An 11,574-nucleotide genomic window follows, 5' to 3' on the forward strand; every position below is an offset into this window, starting at 1 on the left:
CATCTCCTTGAGGTTTTGTGGTGGGCTCATGTCTTCAATTGCCTTGACCTTCTCCGGGTTGGCCTCGATCCCCCTGTGTGACACGAGGTAGCCCATCAGCTTGCCTGAAGGGACACCGAACACGCACTTCTCCGGGTTAAGCCGCACGTCCACCTGGCGTAGGCTCGCGAAGGTCTCCTCCAGGTCCTGAATTAGAGTTCTTGCCTCTCGAGAATTCACCACAATGTCGTCGACATAGGCCTCAGCGTTTCTCCCTAGTTGCTGCCTCAAGGCGATGTGCATCAGCCGCTGGAATGTTGCTCCTGCGTTGCGCAGTTCAAATGGCATGCAGGTGTAGCAGTACACCCCGCACGGGGTCAGGAAGGCTGTCTTTTCCTTGTATTCCACCGCCATCTAGATCTAGTGGTAGACCGAGAACGCATCCAGGAAACATAGCAGGTCGCACTTGGCAGTGGAGTCGACAATCTAGTCAATGCGCGGCAACGGGAATGGGTCTTGAGGGCAAGCCTTGTTGATTTGGTGAATTCGACACACATGCGCTCCTTCGCTCCATTATTTGGCACGACGGCCGGGTTCGCCGACCACTCTGGGTACCGGACTTCGCGAATGACACCTGCTGCCTCCAGCTTGCGGGTTTCCTGAAAAATAAAAGACTGCTTCTCCGTGGATTGCCGCCTGGCCCTCTACTTCATAGGGCGCACGTTGGGGCATACCCTCAGATGGTGCTCGATCACTTTCCTCGGGACCTCAGCCAGGTGCTTGGGCTCCCTGGCAAATACTTCACTGTTCGCCTGCAAGAATTCCACCAACCCTTTTTCTTGATCTGGGGCGAGGTCGGTGCCTATGGTAAAGGTGGCGCCAGAGGCCCTGTATTTGTCGACCGGTATCTGCTTCGTCCTGGCCTGACCCTGAGTGAACAGCTGCTTCCTCTTGGTCGGCGCGGCCCCCCTTTGTTCTGGATGCTGCCTTGTCAGTCAGGCAAGCCGCCGCCGTAGCCCTGAAGGCGAGCTTGAGGGCCACCACGGCTTCCTTGGTGTCTCCGACAATGGTGAGGACGTCCTTTCTTCCTGGCATCTTCATGAGGTTGTAGGCTGGATTAGTGGCTACCATGAACTGGGCTGCCGTCGGGTACCAGAGGATGCCGTAGTACGGCAAGCCGATGCGGGCGATGTCGAAGTCGATCAGCTCGGTGCGGTAGCTTTCATGTGTGCCGAAAGTCACAGGGAGGTGGATCTACCCCAGGGGGTTAGAGGAGCTGCCACCGACCCTGGAAAAAGGCTTGCTAGGGAAGAGCCGCTCGAGTGGTATGTGAAGGAGGCTGAAAGCCTCCACGGAGAGCACGTTGAGGCCGGCGCCGCCGTCGATGAGGGTCTTGGTAACGGCAACGCCGCAGATGGTGGGCTACAGAGCATAGGAAGCACGCCCGAGCCAACGGTGTTGATTGGGTGATCCCCCAAGTTGAAGATCAGGCCGGCCTTGGGCGCCGCCCAACCCGGGGGAGCCCCCTGCCGCATGGAGACGGTGTTGATCTGGCGAAAGAACGGCTTGGCATGACGATCTGAGGGCGGCTCTTGAGAGCCACCGAGGAGAGCCGCGATGACAGGCGGTGCTGGTCCTCCAAAGCGCGCAATGAAGAGATCACACAGCTCTTCCCAGGAGGCCACTGAAGACTCCGACAGGTGGAGGAGCCAGGCGCTCGGTACGCCAGTCAGGGCCATCGGGAGCCAGTTGCTACCTCTTGAGCACTGCGTTAGTTTTCCCTTGAAGAGGAAAGGGTGACGCAGTAAAGTAGCATAAGTATTTCCCTCGGTTTCTGAGAACCAAGGTATCAATCCAGTAGGAGATCACACTCGAGTCCCACGCACCTACACAAACAAATAAAAACCTCGCAACCAACGCAATAAAGGGGTTGTCAATCCCTTCACGGTCACTTACGAGAGTGAGATCTGATAGATTGATAAGATAATATTTTTGGTATTTTTATGATAAAGAGAAATAAAGATGCAAAGTAAAATAAACGGCAATATAAATAGCTAAGTGTTGGAAGATTAATATAATGGAAGATAGACCCGGGGGCCATAGGTTTCACTAGTGGCTTCTCTCAAGCGCATAAGTATTATGGTGGGTAAACGAATTACTGTCGAGCAATTGATAGAATTGAGCATAGTTATGAGAATATCTAGGTATGATCATGTATATAGGCATCACGTCCATGACAAGTAAACCGAAACGATTCTCCATCTTCTACAATTACTCCGCACTTCGACCTCTATCCAGCATGCATCTAGAGTATTAATTTCATAAGAACAGAGTAATGCATTAAGTAAGATGACATGATGTAGATGGATAAACTCATGCAATGTGATATAAACCCCATCTTTTATCCTCGGTGGCAACAATACAATCCGTGTCATTTCCCTTTCTGTCACTGGGACCGAGCACCGCAAGATTGAACCCAAAGCTAAGCACTTCTCCCATTGCAAGAAAGATCAATCTAGTAGGCCAAACCAAACTGATAATTCGAAGAGACATGCAAAGGTAAACCAGTCATACATAAAAGAATTCAGAGAAGAATCAAATATTGGTCATAGATAATCTTGATCATAAACCCACAATTCATCGGATCTCGACAAACACACCGCAAAAGAAGATTACATCGAATAGATCTCCAAGAAGATCAAGGAGAACTTTGTATTGAGATCCAGAGAGAGAGAAGAAGCCACCTAGCTAATAACTATGGACCTGAAGGTCTGAATTAAACTACTCACACATCACCGGAGAGGCCTTGGAGTTGATGTAGAGGACCTCCGTGATCAATGCCCCCTCCGGTGGAGCTCCGGAAAAGGCCCCAAGATGGGATCTCTCGAGTACAGAAGGTTGCGGCGGTGGAATTAGGTTTTCGTGGTGCTCCCGTATGTTTGGGGAGTATGTGGATATATATAGGAGGAAGAAGTACGTCGGTGGACCAACGAGGGGCCCACGAGGGTGGAGGGCGCGCCCAGGGGGGCTAGGCGCGCCCCCCTGCCTCGTGGCCTCCTCGATTGTTTCCTGACGCCCACTCCAAGTCTCCTGGATCACGTTTGTTGAGAAAATCACATTCCCGAAGGGTTCATTCCGTTTGGACTTGGTTTGATATTCCTTTTCTGCCAAACACTGAAATAAGCAAAAAAACCATCAATTTCGGTTGGGCCTCCGGTTAATAGGTTAGTCCCAAAAATAATATAGAAGTGTAAAATAAAGCCCATTAACATCCAAAACAGATAATATAATAGTTGGAACAATAAAAAATTATAGATACTTTGGAGACGTATCAAGCATCCCCAAGCTTAATTCCTGCTCGTCCTGGAGTAGGTGAATGATAAAAACAGAATTTTTGATGTGGAATGCTTCGTAACATATTTCTCAATGTAATTTTTTTATTGTGGCACGAATGTTCAGATTCGAAAGATTATAGATAAAAGTTTAATATTGACATAAAAATAATAATACTTCAAGCATACTAACTAAGCAATCATGTCTTCTCAAACTAACATGGCCAAAGAAAGTGCATCCCTACAAAATCATATAGTTTGGTCATGCTCCATTTTCGTCACACAAGAATGCTCTCATCATGCACAACCCTGATGAAAAGCCAAGCAATTGATTCACACTTTAGTAATCTCAAACTTTTTTCAACTTTCACGCAATACATGAGCGTGAGCCATGGATATGGCACTATGGGTGGAATAGAATATAATGAAGGGGTTGTGTGGACAAGACAAAAAAGGAGAAAGTCTCACATCGACGCGGCTAATCAATGGGCTAGGGAGATGCCCATCAATTGTTGTCAATGCAAGGAGTAGGGATTTCCATGCAACGGATGCACTAGAGCTATAAGTGTATGAAAGCTCAAAACAAGAAACTAAGTGGGTGTGCATCCAACTTGCTTGCTCACGAAGACCTAGGGCACTTCAGGAGGCCCATTCTTGGAATATACAAGCCAAGTTCTATAATGAAAAGTTCCCACTAGTATATGAAAATGACAAAACAAGAGACTCTCTATCATAAAGATCATGGTGCTACTTTGAAGCACAAGTGTGAAAAAAGGATAGTAGCATTGCCCCTTTTTATTCTCTTTTTTTGGCCTTCGTTTTTTCTTCCTTTTTGGCCTTTTTTGGGACAATGCTCTATTAATGATGATCATCACACTTCTATTTATTTACAACTCAATGATTACAACTCGATACAAGAACAAGATATGACTCTATATGAATGCCTCCGGCGATGTACCTGGATGTGCAATGACTCATGAGTGACATGTATGAAAAAATTATGGATGGTGGCTTTGCCACAAATACGATGTCAACTACATGATCATGCAAGGCAATATGCCAATTATGATGCGTGTCATAATAAACGGAACGGTGGAAAGTTGCATGGAAATATATCTCGGAATGGCTATGGAAATGCCATAATAGGTAGGTATGGTGGCTGTTTTGAGGAAGATATAAGGAGGTTTATGTGTGATAGAGAGTATCATATCACGGGATTTGGATGCACCGGCTAAGTTTGCACCAACTCTCAAGGTGAGAAAGGGCAATGCACGGTACCGAAGAGGCTAGCAATGATGGAAGGGTGAGAGTGCATATGATCCATGGACTCAACAATAGTCATAAAGAACTCACATACTTATTGCAAAAATATACAAGTCATCAAAAACCAAGTATTACGCGCATGCTCCTAGGGGGATAGATTGGTAGGAAAAGACCATCGCTCGTCCCCGGCCGCCACTCATAAGGAAGACAATCAAATAACACCTCATGTTTCAAATTTGTTACACAACGTTTACCATACGTGCATGCTACGAGACTTGAAAACTTCAACACAAGTATTTCTCAAATTCACAACTACTCAACTAGCACAACATTGATATCACTATCTCCATATCTCAAAACAATCATCAAGTATCAAACTTCTCTTAGTATTCAATGGACTTATATGAAAGTTTTTATTATGCCTAAAAGCAAATTGCCATGTTGTTCTAAAGGACTCTCAAAATAATATAAGTGAAGCATGGGAGATCAATTATTTCTATCAAATAAAATCACCGCGTGCTCTAAAAGATATAAGTGAAGCACTAGAGCAAAAACTATATAGCTCAAAAGATATAAGTGAAGCACATAGAGTATTCTAATAAATTTCAAATCATGTGAGTCTCTCTCAAAAGGTGCGTACAACAAGGATGATTGTGGTAAACTAAAATGAAAAGACACAAATCCTACAAGACGCTCCAAGCAAAACACATATCATGTGGCGAATAAAAATATATCTCCAAGTAAAGGTACCGATGGACAAAGACGAAAGAGGGGATGCCTTCCGGGGCATCCCCAAGATTAGGATTTTTGGCGTCTGTAGCCACCCGATCCGAATGGATCAAGTCTCTGTGCTTAAGTGTCATCCCTGGATCGGTATGCTGACACACACAGTACTCAAGGATTTATAACAGAGGTAAATCACATGTAAAAGTAACGTAAATACTATTACCTCAAATCCAAAATAGCGGAAGTAACAAGGTTGTGGATTCCCATCAACACCAACGGCAAAAGTTGAGTGTAGAAATCGTAACCCTAACGTATCACTTACTCGTCGTAAGATAATCCTGCAACATGAGACGTTGCAGCCATAGAGGGTCAGTACATTGAATGTACTGGCAAATTCACACCATAGAGAATGATGAATAAAGACTATCACTACATGCATATTTGGCTAGTGGAAAAGCTCTATGGTTATAAGGTTTTTGCGTAAAGCCAATTTTTCCCTACTTCAAAGGAATAAATTTTATTTAACTATCATGGTGGTTGTTGAACATTGAGAATGGTTGACAGCATTCTCAATCCCAATTAAGTAACATCATTAAACCCAACAATATTCATTTAAAGTAACGTGATGAGATCAACAGGATAATCCAAGAACTAGATACTCAAGATGTCCATAACCGGGGACACGGCTAATCATGATTAGTCTATACACTCTGCAGAGGTTTGCATACTTTTCCCCACAAGACTCGATCGCCTCCGTTGGATTTCTCGCACTACATGGTGTTTGAGAAACGGATGACCGAGACACAGTCTTTCAGAAGCACTAGCACCTTATGATGGATAGACCGGTACACCTACTTTCCCCTACATCTGCTAGTCTACCCTGTAAGAGTTCGCACGACTTAATCAACTATGCCAGAGCCCATAATGGCTTGTGGCTGCACACGGAAGTTTCTAGTATGAATAATCTCATGATCCCTTTGAGCCTGGGTGGAAGACCGTAGGATGATCACACGGTATATCCCCGGGATCTCCTAGGACAACACTGGTATATCCCCAGGTGTCTGGGCAAGTCCACCGGTATATCCCCAGGGTGCCCCTAGCAATCCACCCAGATGTGTATTCAAGTTGCCACCTTAAGTTGAACCATTAAATAACAATCTCACATCTGTCATGGATTTCACTCATACCCAAACCACGTCTACGAGCATAGCATGGCCATGTAAGCATAACGTAAAAGTAACTCCCAAGGTTTGAATGCAGGGCAATAGGTTCCTACCTCATCAACTACTTCCCAATACCCCCAATTTAATTAGATCCTAATCATGCAATGTTTGAGGTTTGATCTAATGCAACAAAAGCTGGGTATGAAAGAGGTATGATCAAGGTGTGAACTTGCCTGCAATGTTGATGAAGATGATTCGCACTCATAACTCTTGATAGTTCTACTCGTCACACTCCGGTCAATCTATCGTAATCAAGCAATAGTAACCACACATAAGCAATCACTCAAAAGATCAGAAAGATCGAAGAAGTCGATTCGGAAAACATCAAAACCAAACAAATAACTCTTGCAACATAAAACAATTTCTAACAGTACCAATATTATGTGAATTTGACCTTATTAGAATGTTTAGGTCAAGAGCTTCGATTTGCAAAAAGAATCAACTCAAACGGAGCTACGAAATTCAAGTTATGATCAAACGAACTTTGAATTCAAATCTGCTCTAATTCAAATTTTAAACTTTTCAAAAACATGTTTGAGTTGGATTACTGGATAGAGGACATCATAACAAAGAAGTGGCGTTGGTTTCGTTGGATTTGGGCAAACGAGTAAAAAGTTATGGCTATTTGAAAATTCAGGGCCAAGCTGTTTTACGGAAGAAAAAAAATAGCTACGGGCTAGGGTCTAATGTATAAATACGTAGACTAATTGATAATCTAATTATTCTATCGTATTAGTCTAAAAATAATAAACTACGGAAGTATAAGAAAAAAAAAGAAAGATACCTTTATAAGGCAGAGAAAAGACAACTTTGGAGAGAGGAGACAACTTCCAGAAGTCGCGCCGGAGAGAAAAAAATATATTTTTTTAAATAAATCTAGTCAAACCAAAATATTGATTTAACCCGAATTGGATGATTTTTTGAGGCTCTATGGGTCTATATTTATTGGTGGAAAAGAGGCTTAGGGGTCAAAGGCTAGGCAATGTGGGACTAAACGTAGACGAAAATATACGAAACAGAGAAGAAAAGAGGCGATGGGCCTAAAGGCCTTCGGCCGGCCGCGCATTGCTGCGGTGCAGTTTTTTTTTTACAAAAATCGGCAAAGGAATAAAATAAAGAAAAAAAGAAAAGGCTGGCTGGGCCTAGCCTATTTAAGAAAAAAAAACAATGGGGCGCCAGAAGTACTATACTGTGCACGTAGGCGACAGTTAGTTTCAGGCGCGCGCAGTTTGTTTTTAAACAGAATGCGATAACCTGAAAAACGAAAATAAAATAAAACTTTATATAGGCATATTATATATCAAAATTTTCAGAAAAAGATTTTCTACAAGATGAACATTTTTCTAGCATTAAATAAAATAAACACAAAATCAGATAAATCAAAGAGTGCTACTGGTCTATTAAAATCCAACTAAAAAAACATTCTAAAAATACCAAAATGATTCCAAATTATTTTTTCTCCAATTTTCTGTTGTAGGGAATCATGTTACCCTAATTTCCATACATTTTATTTTTGGAGAAAAATAATTTGAATAAAACTCAAATAACTCCAAATTGAAAATAAATTCAAAAGAATTTTGAATTTAGTTCTTTGAAACTCCCAACTCATATTTCATATAATTTGAAGAAGTCATTTTATCTTCTCTCGTGAAAATCATTGAGTTGCATAAAGTTTCGGAATTGGAAATATTTTCCAAATGAAATTCAAATATTTTCAACACCCCTTGTCATTTAAATAAATGGAAGAAGTCATGTCATCTTCACTCCAGGGTTTTGTGGTGAAAAGAATTTGAATTCATGGAGATCAGAAAGCAAATATGAAAGTTTGGGAAAGTCCTTTTATTCCCTCTCATTTAACTTCCAAACAGTTTCGAATTCACTCACTTTCAGACAATCAATCAAACAACAAACAAACAATCAATCAATCTATCTATTTTTTTGTAACATTCCAAAATTTAGAATTTTGGGATGTTACAAACCTACCACCCTTAAAATGAATCTCATCCTCGAGATTCGGAGAGGCTAGAAAGAAATAGGTTAGGGTTTGGGGTCTTCTCAAAATCCATCGATCATCCCAGGGGTCTGGGGTGCTACCTCCCTTAGAAGCATGGTTACTGTTCCATCAAAACTCATATACTCCATCCTTATTCTTGACAATGCCGGTCTTCTCAGATCCTCGAGAAAACTCCTCCGTTGAGCTCTTCCGGTAACGGCATAACCTTTTCCTCAATTCTTTTGTCCTTTAATCTTGGTAAGGTTATTCCGAGATTGGGTCTTCTTAGCTAACGGGTCTGGCGCCATTACTAAACAACTATCGATATCTCATGGTGGTCAACCATTTATGGTTTCTCCTGCAGGAAATGGGTCTGGGTTGATCCTCACCGTATAACCTACGGTTGGCAAAGCTGCCTTGTACAAGGGAAAAATACATATACCATTCTAAGATTTAAACAAGGTTTCCATCGTCGTCTCTCTACTATAGGTAAGTCACTCAGATTTATCATCCCATATAGCAAGGCGAACAATAAGAGTAAGTCGGTATGGTGATCAATCCATCCCGCACCCAAATCATTACCATGTATACAGTTTAGCAAATCTCACATACTAACACTCAGTTATCCTCACAAGCATTGCAGAATTTCTCTTGTTGACGAACTAAGTTCGGATAATTCCATGGATTCTGCAAGCCAAACAAACATCTATCATTCCTTCACAACTCTCAGGTTTTTCGTTACTCCTATAAAATTGTCTGCCGATAAACGTCGTATCTTCCTCCAGGGTTCTTCCTTCAGCAAGAATGTGCTTTCTTCTTGGCAGGTCTTGGGGCTTGTGGTTTATGGCCCATCTCATCACTTGTAGTCCTTGAACTTATCATCGGGCAACTGATCATTATTCCAACTTCCAACTTCCTAGTATTCTTAAATCCATCCAATTGTATTGTCTTCCTTCCTTCTATTGGCACCAAACTAGGACATGATTACTCAGACTCATCATGGAGTTTCCATTGATCCATATTTCCGACATCATACCTCCTTTATATCCAATAGTAATTTATCTCTTCATCCTCGTGGGATATCCCACATACCAAAATAAAAACTTATACTTATGAAATCCATACTCACTTCGTGGAACATCATTATCCTTTCCAGGGTGAAGCGTCCTTACAGGGGAATATTGGCCATCTCTGCATGGCACTTCTTCAACTGGGAAACGTGAAACACATCTTGAACTCCTGAAAGTCCTTTGAGTGACTCCAACATGTTGGCCACTTCTTCCATACGCTCCAAAACTCGGTATGGTCCTACAAATCTTGGGGCTAACTTTCGCTTAACTCCAAATCGTTTAACTCCTCGCAGAGGGGCACATGAAGACATGCTCTGTCTCCAATTTCATAGACTAACTCCTTGCTTTTTTAAGTCTGCATAACTCTTCTGCCTGGACTGAGCTACCTTCAGTCTATCTCGAATCAACTTAACATTCTCTTCTGACTCCTTGATCACAGTTGGTCCAACAACTGACGGTCTCCAACTTCATCCCACATACTCTTGGGGTATCACACATATCGAGACAAAACTCGTATTCATTTTGTTCGAAATCCACTCAGTGGAGTAGCCTTATCTTTCCTAGGGGTCAAGGGTTCTTACAAGGTACTACCACCCTTAAAATGCACAAATCTTCCATAGAACATATTTCTCATATCCTCAGAAATGGTCAAAATCCTTCTTCATAGAGTAACAACTCATAAAATCCATATGAGCACCAACGATGCTAACTTTATTCATTCTCAAATGATTACAATCTCTTGCTTCTCCATTACATGTCTCAACTCAACACCTCAATATAAAAGAAAAATGTTCTCACTTCTACTACTCCATTTCTTTTGTTGCAAGGTCAACTATCTAGCATAAGTTTCCTTCTCCTTGGGGCATTCTCTGGCAAAGTGCCCTGCTCCATTACAACTAAAACATATTACTTCTGACAAGTATCGAGGTTTCCTTTTGGGGCAACTGTTGAGGTAGTGCCCTGACTCCTTGCACTTGTAACAGGTGATATGACTCAAGTCCTTCCTGGAATCCAATCCGCTTCTCTTCCTAGACCTTTCCATGCCAATCATGGCTTCTATTTCTTGTGGGTCATACTCTACTTCCTCCGTCGGGAATTCTACTAGATCCCCATTCAAACAATTCCGGGAGATGAGTCCTTCTTCTCCACATGAATAGCATGACTTGATGCAGGGTTTAATTGGTTCTTCTTTGGGCGTGTCCTCCACCCCTTTCTTCATCACAGTTTCTTCTAAAATTTCCATGAGGGCTCCTTTCATTACTTCTTTCTTCTGCTGGATGGTTCGTTGTACCATGGGGTAAATGTGACACTGAGCAGGATAGTGGGTAGTCCCTTCGCACAAGAAACAAGTAATCTGCGTAGTTGGGCATTCTTCAACTGGGTGACTTCCTTCACAATTAGGGCATTCATCCTTGTGTTCTTTATGGGTGTGTCCGATTTCTCCACAAATCTTGCATGCACAATGTTTCTTCATATCCTTTCCATAAGGCTTCAACTTCTGGGACACAAGCCGAGGCTTTGGCATAGTCAACTTAAATTCTCTCCAAGTGGTTACTCCTTGCCATCCATTCATGGTTTGGTATATCCTCCACCAAGTAGCAGCACCTCTTTCAAAGCACTAAAGAGCATGCTGGGTCATATCATTTCCAACTATAGGGTTATTCTCCATGTGATCCTCCATGTTCTGAATCCATCGGTCCGTCTCCAATTGACTTATCGGTCCAGGAAAACATGAGTTCATCTTCATTCATCCTCTATTGGGTCCATGGGTTTGGGGTGAGAGATAAGAGAGATAGAGAGGGATACACACAATACAAACAAAAGTTTTGAAAAGACAGATTTTATTTGTGGCTGTCGGGAAAAACATCAAACAAATGACAGCTCACAAATGTCGCATCTAACGTAGGTATATAATAGGGGTTTGGTCTTCTAAAGGTCAATAAATATTCAACGTCTCCAAACTCTTCAAGCCTTGTTCAAGCCTCCAA

Source organism: Triticum urartu, chromosome 3 (genome assembly GCF_003073215.2).
Source record: "Triticum urartu cultivar G1812 chromosome 3, Tu2.1, whole genome shotgun sequence".
Taxonomy (NCBI): domain Eukaryota; kingdom Viridiplantae; phylum Streptophyta; class Magnoliopsida; order Poales; family Poaceae; genus Triticum; species Triticum urartu.